Source organism: Dipodomys spectabilis, unplaced genomic scaffold (assembly GCF_019054845.1).
Source record: "Dipodomys spectabilis isolate Male_0828 unplaced genomic scaffold, ASM1905484v1 ptg000220l, whole genome shotgun sequence".
In the NCBI taxonomy this organism is placed as follows: domain Eukaryota; kingdom Metazoa; phylum Chordata; class Mammalia; order Rodentia; family Heteromyidae; genus Dipodomys; species Dipodomys spectabilis.
Window position 1 is genome coordinate 374,025 of NW_024870897.1, and position 9,202 is coordinate 383,226.

At 39.6% G+C, this 9,202-nt stretch overlaps 1 pseudogene; it reads left to right on the forward strand.

Annotated features, from left to right (window-relative positions):
- The first annotated feature begins 3,878 nt into the window (after positions 1-3,878).
- LOC122123099 lies at positions 3,879-6,688 on the forward strand (annotated as a pseudogene).
- Positions 6,689-9,202: the final 2,514 nt, after the last annotated feature.

A 9,202-nucleotide genomic window follows, 5' to 3' on the forward strand; every position in this document is an offset into this window, starting at 1 on the left:
GAAAAAATAAACATTTGTGTCATTCCTGCTATTAGCAGAAATGATTTAATTTTTCACATATACCCCTAATCCTATCGAGATATATACCCAGTATCACTAGTTTCCTCAAGGGTTTTATGATAAAAGAATGCTGACTTTAACTGGGCATTACACCTGTAATCTTGACTTCTCAGTAGGCTGAGCTCTGAGGATCACAGTTCAAAGCCAGGCCGGGCAGGAAAGTCCGTGAAGCTCTTATCTCCAATAAACGACCAGAAAACTGGAAGTAGTGCTGTGCCTCAATGATTGAATGCTTGCCTTGAGCTGAAGAGCTGAGGGATAGCACACAGGCCCCGAGGTCAAGCCCCACCACTGACCAAAAAAAAAAAGAAGAATATTTACTTTTGTCAAAGGCTTTTTCTGCATCCAGAGAAATGAGTGTGTGATTTTTGTCCTTGATCTGCTTACATGTTGCATTGCACATTAAGATTTATGTGTGTTAAACAATCCTTCATCACTGAAATAAAACTAAGTTGACCATGATGTATGCTATTTAACTAAATAATCTTTCCCTCTTGTTCCTAATTTGCTTAGTGTTTCTTGTCATCAAAAGCCAATTAAATTATAACAGATAGCTTATGAACACAGAGTGAAGCAAAGATGGGTTTTGTCTAGGTTTGAAGAAATTTAAGAAAAAAATATAGGGACAAGCCTTAATGATAATTCAGAAAACATTTTCCTAAAATAGAGTCTTTTCTCTCTGGCTGAGATTTGCTGTCAAAAATGAGAATCCACAGTTTGGAGATATTTTGTAACCAAAATCCAGATTTCTCATTACTTTTAGTCAAACCTTCTTGGGTGACCTTCAGAACTGAACAGGGTAAGCGTCAGAAGATAAATGTCTCCCAAATTCTATTGATGAGTAAACTTTCTTCATGGTTCCAAGTAAGAGAAGAAGCCCTAGGAACATCTGCTTCCTTTTCCTGATCTCTTCTGTTCTTATCATATTCATTCTAAGATTCAATTCATATCCACAATAATCACTACCACTTATTTTATTTTCACAATATTTTAGACTTTATTTTAAATGTCCCATGAACAAACAGACTTGAATATTACAACAACATAATGAGGCAAATAGTAAACTATAATCACTTACGTGATGAGAAAACTGAAATCTAAAAATGTATTGTGTCTGAGATCACACCTAGTGGTGGTGAAGTCTACCAATACATTTTCTCTAAAGGCACTTACAAGTTCATAAATACTTACACAGCATTATAAAGTCTTATCTATCTTAGCCATTCACACCTTCACACCATTCACTGAATGATTGTTCCAATCTTTGTTCCAATCACTCTTCATTTTGTTATAACAAATTGATAGATGCACCAATAAATCCACACTATTTGTAAGTTTTAAGGACAGTTTAGTGACAACTAAAAAAAGTGACATAATATTTCACATAGATACATATCCTTCTGAGGCTAATTTCAAATGTCAATTCTTTGAGGAAGAGGAGGATTGGTCCCTTCTTCTGAGCTTTAGTTAGCTGATTCTGGAACTTTCCATAGTTGTTTGTTTAGCTGTAGCCTCTACATGTGAGTCTGAGTGGTTGGACAATAACTGATCTTTCTTCAGAGGTCTGAAGTCTCAACTGAACCCCTCTCAATATTTTCAGGATAAACAATAAGTTATAATCAATATATGTAATAATTAATCAGTTTTGAAATTTAAGTAAAAGTAACATGCTCGAGAAATACTGAAGTTTACGTCTTCAAATCAATTTCAACTAATTTATTTCAACTAGAGATGTCACAGAAAGTAAATTTATATCAGGGCTCAAAAACAAATAATTAGGGGCTTGGAATGTAGCTTAATGGTTGAGTGCTTGCCTAGCATGCATGAAGGCCTCAGTTTGATTCCTTAGTACCACATAAACAGGAAAAGCAAGCTGAAAATGGTGCTGTGGCTCAAGTGGTAAAGTGCTAGTCTCAAGCCAAAGATGCTCAGGGAAAAGGCCTAGGCCGTGGACCGGAAAAAAAAAAGCAGAAATAAATGCTTAGTTCCATTGATGCTGTATTTTAATAATTCACAAGATTCTTTGGTGAATTTTTTTTGGTGCTGGGCCTGAGACTTACAATCAGGACCTAATCACTGTTCCAGACCCTTCCTTTTGTGCTTCCAATTTGTGGTTCAACAACTTGAACCACAATACCACTCCTGGCTTTTATGGTGGTTAAGTGGATATAAGTCTAACTACTGCTTGGGCTGGCTGCCATGCTTAATGCTCAGATCTCAGCCTACTGAATAACTAGGATTACAATCACGAGTCACTAGAGTCTGCCTGATGAACATTTTCTTTTTTTTACCGTATCACACTTTTTTTTACCTTATCACCTCAAAAACAGACATGTATACCAATTTATACAACTATTAGATGGTACATACTTTTTCAGGCAAAATTACATAGAAAAAAGTCAAACTAATTTCAAAGTCATCTGTTATAACTAGTTGCAATTTGAATGTACTTAATTGTCCATATAGATTTCTGCCAATAATTTCTTCCTATTCTCACTGCTCTGTTATATCTTTTTCCAGCCAAGTTTTGTAATTCTCCACTTCCCCCGTGTTGTCTTTCATTAAATGTCTCCACTAGACATGTCTTCTTCCAAGCTTCATTTCCTTCATTCACAGACCTTGTTTGCTCTTCGGTTTGTATTCTCAAGTGCTCTCCCTCCCTCAGTCTAACTTATATGGATTTGAGACAAAACTGATAGGAGTTGAAAGGCTTAGGAAATAGATTCTAATTCTATATGTGACTTTCATTGAAGGGAATGCCCAAGACAACCTTAGGTAAGGAACCTAGTTTGAAGAAGTTCTCAGGAATTACAAACTTCTCAAAGTCAAGTGGATTAGAAGAGGCCCAGAAACCAGTGTTCCATCCTGGAGAAGCAAATACACAAGGACAACACTGCAAACAAAAATTGGGTAAGAGAAAATAATTTGGGAAATTTACTAATTTTGGAAATTCTAACAAGGTTGATGAGGGTAATCTGATTATGTGAGGTGGAGTTTGGAAAGTTCAAACATTGGCTGAACTAAGCTGTGGAACTAATAATTAGGTTTCCAATGAGCAGTACATAAGAATTTGACAATGAAGTTACACACTTGGGTTATTATCCATCTGGAGGCACTTAGGCCATGACACATTTTACAATCTCCCTGAACTTCTGAATGTTAATCTGAAGAGCATGGATAAAGATGCACAGACTGCTCTGGGAATTTGGCTTAGTTGTAGAGTATGTGTCTTGTATGAATGAAGCCCTTGGTTCTATTCCTTAGAACCACATGAACAGAAAAGGCCAGAGGTGGCAATGTGGCTCAAGTTATTGAGTGCTAGCCTTGAGCAAAAGAAGCACAGGGACAGTGGCCAGGCCATGAGTTCAAGCCCCAGGACTGGCAAGAAAAATGTGTACAACCTGCATGTTGTCTGAAAACGATAAGTAAAAGGTAAAATAACAGATAAATGCAAAGTATCTGATATATCTGTGACCACACATTTTCAATCCTGTATGTCCACATCTTTGCTCAATACTTAACATACACTCAACACATATTCTGAATGAATAAATTCATCAATGACCACTTTATAAGAAATTTAATGAAGTAGAAATTAAACCTGAAAATGGGAATGGCCAAAACTTAAAATTGAATTAGAAACTTGTAGTTAGTGTTATAATGAAGTCTTTGTATCTCTGAGTCAAAGGTTAATGGGGGACTGGAGTATGTGAGAAGAATAGATGATAATTTGATAGTAAGAGATTTTACTTTTCTGAAGAAATAGGGACAAACATTGTTGATCCCCAACTTAACTAACCATTGTTTTTCAACTTAGACGTAGGAAAAAGGAGGTAAAAATGAGCATGTACAGCCTACAGGAAAGAAAGAGTTATGCTTATGAAGATATCCGTAAACCCCATGATGATGATTACCTGTGTAAGTAACCCTCTGTGCTTGGTCAAACAGAAGGCAAATGTGCTTTTATAATAATTCATCAGGTCATTTTGCCCCCAATTACTGGTTTACTCTAGTAACTTCACATGAAGAACTAAGCGACAATGATATGCATTCTGTGCTTTCTCATCATTGTTAAATCTGAGAATGTACATATTTCTTGACTAATTTTTGCTGCTCTTGCTTCAGATTGTGAGCAATGTCAGCACTTCTTCATCACCAGCTACACTGTTCATGGATCACCTATATTTGAAAGAGACAATGTGGTGGACAAGGGGCATTATGACCATTCAGTCCTCAGTCTGCCCACTGGGCTGAGAATTCGTCAGTACAGTATTCCTCAGGCTAGGCTTAGAGTATGGAATGAGGAATCTGATCTGCCATTGGGTTTGCACTTTAGCCCCTATGGGGGCTTGATCATAGAAGATGAAGATGCAGACAATAGGTACTCCTGGATGGTAAGAAATGCCTTCCCTTTCCCCCCTTTCTCTAACTCCATGTGTTCCCCTGTGCCTCCAATGAAACATTGCTAGGACATGGACAAAATAGTTGTATGTGTTTGTGGAATCTGCATAAACATGGACATGCTGATTTAGGATCAAAGTATAGTGCATATAAACAGAGTGTGTTAGAGGCAAAGTGCATCCACGCTTAAGGAGCCTCTGTTAGGACTATGACAAATCCCCTCAGATGTGTAGACGGCATCTTATATCTTCACAACTGCTGAATCCATGCAGGCTCAAAGAGCATCACTGGAATCAAGTAATGTGATTTTGCCGATTATTACTCAAAAGCCTTTAGCTTGTCTTTCTGAAATTCAGATCACAAAAAGGAGAAACTTCTATGTGTAGATGCAAAAAATAAATCCCAGGCCAACTGGAGTGAGTCCAGCAGTCATTTTCATGGTTCCTAATAGGATATTCTCCTCAGAAGACTTGCACCCTGATTATCACACCTTTCTCAATGGATTCCCATATCTCCATTTTTCTTTTGCTGTACTTGGTGCTTTCAAAATTATGAATATTTGAGGGAAAAGTAATAAAAATATAAATAGTATAGCTGGGTTCCATAGCTCAACCTTCAATTTGGACTTTTGAGATAGAGATGATGTGATCTCAGTCTGATGCCAGTCCTAGCATAAAAGATTATAAGATCCCCATTACTACCAATGGCTGAGCACGTTGGTGCACATTTGGAAGTACAATGGCTGTATAAAGTGAAGTATCTCCAGCAATCCATGCAAGCACAAGCAGAATGGCAACCCAGGACAGCAGGGGAAAAAACACCTCAAAAATAAACTATGCACTGGTGGCTCAAACCTGTAAGTAGCTACTCAGAAAGCTCAGATATGAGTATCATGGTTCAAATCCAGCCCATGGAAGAAAGGCTGTGAAACTCTTATCTCCAATAAACCACCAGAAAATCAAAAGTGGCGCTGTGGCTCAAGTGGTAGAGCGCTTGCCTTGAGTTGAACAGCTGAAGGACAACATTCAGGCATAGAGTTTAAGCCCCTTGACAGACAAAAAATACCTCAAAAATAAACAACACAAAAAGGGCTCATGCTTCAAGTGGTAGAGTGCTTGTATTGCAAGAGGTAAGTTTAGTTACTGCGTTCAATCATAGCTCTGCTATGTATGTAAGTATGTATGCATATATATGTTTACTGTATCAAAATAAAAATTTCCATGAGAGACAAAATTAACACATCAGAATAAAAACCAAAGGACCTAACTTCATTCATAGATCCTGCATCTATAAAGCACATACTGTATCAGAGTCAAAGAATTACCCTCAGTAGTTGAATAAATCATATTCCCTGAGTAATTGTGAAACACATGTGGAGACAGAAATAACAAATTCATTGTAGGAGTATTTAACTATAATTTTTCTTCCTAGTTTTTGCAAAGTACATAGTGCCCTAACAATCTACAAGAAAGAATTTTAGTCTATTAAGGTACACACAAACACGTTGAAGCAGAGTTGGAGCAGTGGTGAGTTTCAGAGAGCAGTGGGTCTATGATATGTCCTGCAGCCCTGTGCCATGGGGAACCATTGTCTTATCATGAACCGACATCATGAATAAACAAATTTCCCTTTATTCTCTTTATAAGACAATGGGTTCTTTGAATTTCTATGGGAACATAGTGGAGACAGGTGCATGAGTGAGTCCAATCTAAGGAAAAATACTTGGGCCAAATGTCAAATGATGTGTGCTAATCTAGAAACCGAGTACATGCCCCCACCCAAGTCTATGACATAAACTTTAACTCAATTTAGAGAATCTGGATATCAATCTATTTGTGACAAATCAGGATTGAGAGAAGTCTGGAACTGGGCTTTGAAAACAGTGCACTTAGAGTTCTAGAGTGGATGAGTATTAAGAGTAGATCCAAAGGGAGCAGAAACTTACCCTCTTATGTTTCCTTCCTGTGCCTGCTTCAACTTTAGGTATATGAACTGTGGCAGGTATGCTGAGAAACAGAATCTGAGGGCCTTTCAGTACCACAGGTAGATCTTCTACCAAACCTGTCATGTCATCAAGGCAGGATGTGAGCTGCTTGTCTCCTATGGGGATGAGTATTGACAGCAACTGGGCAGTAAGTGGAAGAAACAGCTCACAGCAGAAACAGGTGGACTTCACTATGGTTCCTTAAAAAGGAAGAAAAAAAAATAATTCTCTTTGGGAATTTTCGAATATCAACTCTTCGGTAGAACAAAAGGCAATTTAACGTGAGAAAAATTTCATGTTAAGTACCTCTGAATTTAAAGATGCAGTTTGTGATACTTTATTAGGAAAATTAACTTATTTTTAACTATTTGTCCTGATTTTACTTTTTAAGAACTTCATATGTTTGAATGCAATACAAAATACTGTGCTAAAAGGCTTAGAGGCCAAACAGAGTACCTACCAGCTCTCTTTCAAAGAACCAATTACTTCTGGCCATTGCAGTTTTTCTTACTTCCCTCCATATTCACATTGCATATGTCATTTTTCATTATTACATAGTCTACATATTCTGTGAATATATTACTAGAAAATCAGTTAGAATGAGAGTTCCCATAGAGCCTTGTGTCTTTGACAAAAATGAATCCATCTTTTCTCAGGGTGTTTTGCTCCAGCCATGGCCCTCAATTCTTGGTTCGATGGCTGCAACTAGGCCTTGCTTTTCTTCCTCACTATAAAGAACTAAAAAGTTTTTAGTAAGGATGTTCTTTCAGTAGAAAGGCCTGAAATGGAGAGAGGAAACATAGCCCTGTGAATATCTCCGAGATGGCCTGTCATTGGCGTGGAGAAGTTGACTTCTGTAGTTGGAAGTGTCAGTGAGAGGACAAATAAGTTGGCAGTGATTTCAGAAACTCTAAGGAAAACATCTGTTATCTGCTACTGGAAAAAGAGTGTCAGTTCATGTTCTAAGAAAATGTAACAGTAAAAATAACTAAGAAATCGACAGCCCTGATCTGTCCAGGAATCTCAGACTGCCCTGACCGATTATCTCCGAACTCTATCAGGAAGCAATTTAGGCCAGGAAATAATCCAGGAATAGCCCCCTCAGCATTCCTGTGATTGGTCCCACCTACCCCACCTTACAATATGCTTGCTATGTATCATTCAATCTATCCTGTAACTGCTAAGCTAGAAAGTCCCTGCCCTTACTGGAAATGATCATACCCCAACCAATAAACTTAAGACTAGATTCACTCCGAACCACTGACCTATCACAAAATCAGTGTTGTAATGATCCTTCCCCCTGCTTCATACACAATACAAAACCCTGCTGAACAAGAGATTGGGACTCACAATTTCTGACCTGCTGTGTCAGGGAAGGTTTGTGAGTCCAGCTCGAGCTGTAATAAACGACCCTTCTGCATTTACATTGGCAATGGCTCCCTCCTGGCCTTTGGGGGGGTCTATTGCCTGGTACTTCAGCAGGAAGCAGGAGAACAGCGAGAGTCCAGAAGACAGGAGAGGCACAAGAGTGAATGCACCTTTCCGTGGAGATGCCTGGGCCATGCTTATGAAGTTCCCAACATGCACGTGGTGGCCACCACGCAAGTCGCTGGAAGCCCCACTGGTCTGGGGCACAGTGCCTGTTCCAGATCTACAGTCCGAACATCCACGGTGGCCCTGGGCCTGGCTGGGCTGGAGCTGCACCCACTAGCCATGCTTCCTCCACCCTGTTGGGCATAGCCTCCCAGCCACTGCCTGGTCTTCAGCATTTATGCCAGTCTGGCTCTATGGGGCAGGCTGAGGCTGAAGTGACGATTCCGGGTGCCCGTTCAAGTCGAGTGAGGTCAAACCTGTGGTGAAGCCAGCCCTCACACACTTCCAGGTATGTCCAGAAAGGATTGAACGCCGCTGTCCCAGTGCTGCCGTCCTCCCCATCCCCAGAGTTTACCTCCATGTCCCCACCTTTGTTGTTGAAATTGTTCAGCCACTGTGATCTTAATTTTCATTGTCTGCCTTTGCAGTACTTGAGATTCCTTTCTCTTCTCACCAGGCCACTAGGCCCCATGGAATCCGCCCCAACAACCCCACCTCACAGACACTCTCCAGAACCGGGCAGCCTTTGGGTATGCTGCTTCCTGAGCCTCTGATTCCCTGCCTCTTTCCTCACTTCACCAGCTTCTGCCAGAGCCTCCTCTCCCCTCCCCACCTCCCCAAGCCCCAACTCCAGTGTGGCCTCCCATGTGGCCTACACTCATCTCCCTATCACGCCCAATCCAACCCCAGTGTGGCCACTGCACTGGAAAAGACAACTAAGGTCCAGCAGCAGCAAAGATGCCACAGTGTACAGCTGGCTGAGAACTGGAGGCAGCATAGATCTCTCTGATCAGTGTCTCTCATCTTTCTCTTCACTTACTCAGGTATCAATTGAATTTAGTATTTAATTTTTGGGTCTCATAAGTATCTTCTTATTAAGTCTTTGCAGAATAGCTGGTAGAAATGCAGTCCCAAAATTCGGATTGTTTGTTGTTTAATTTTTTTGAGATTCAGAGATGTTTTAAGGAGTTTTAATCATCATGAACTCTCACTTTCATAGCAGAGTGCTATTCAGAAAATATTACTTATGCATCTATTATCAATTATGTACAAGACTTGAAACTTAAAATTTCAAATATTACAGGAAGATCTTTGATTCATGTTGAGTGGATGTGAGTAGGTTGAGCTGTTGCATACATTCATTTTGTGTGTGTGTGTGTGTGT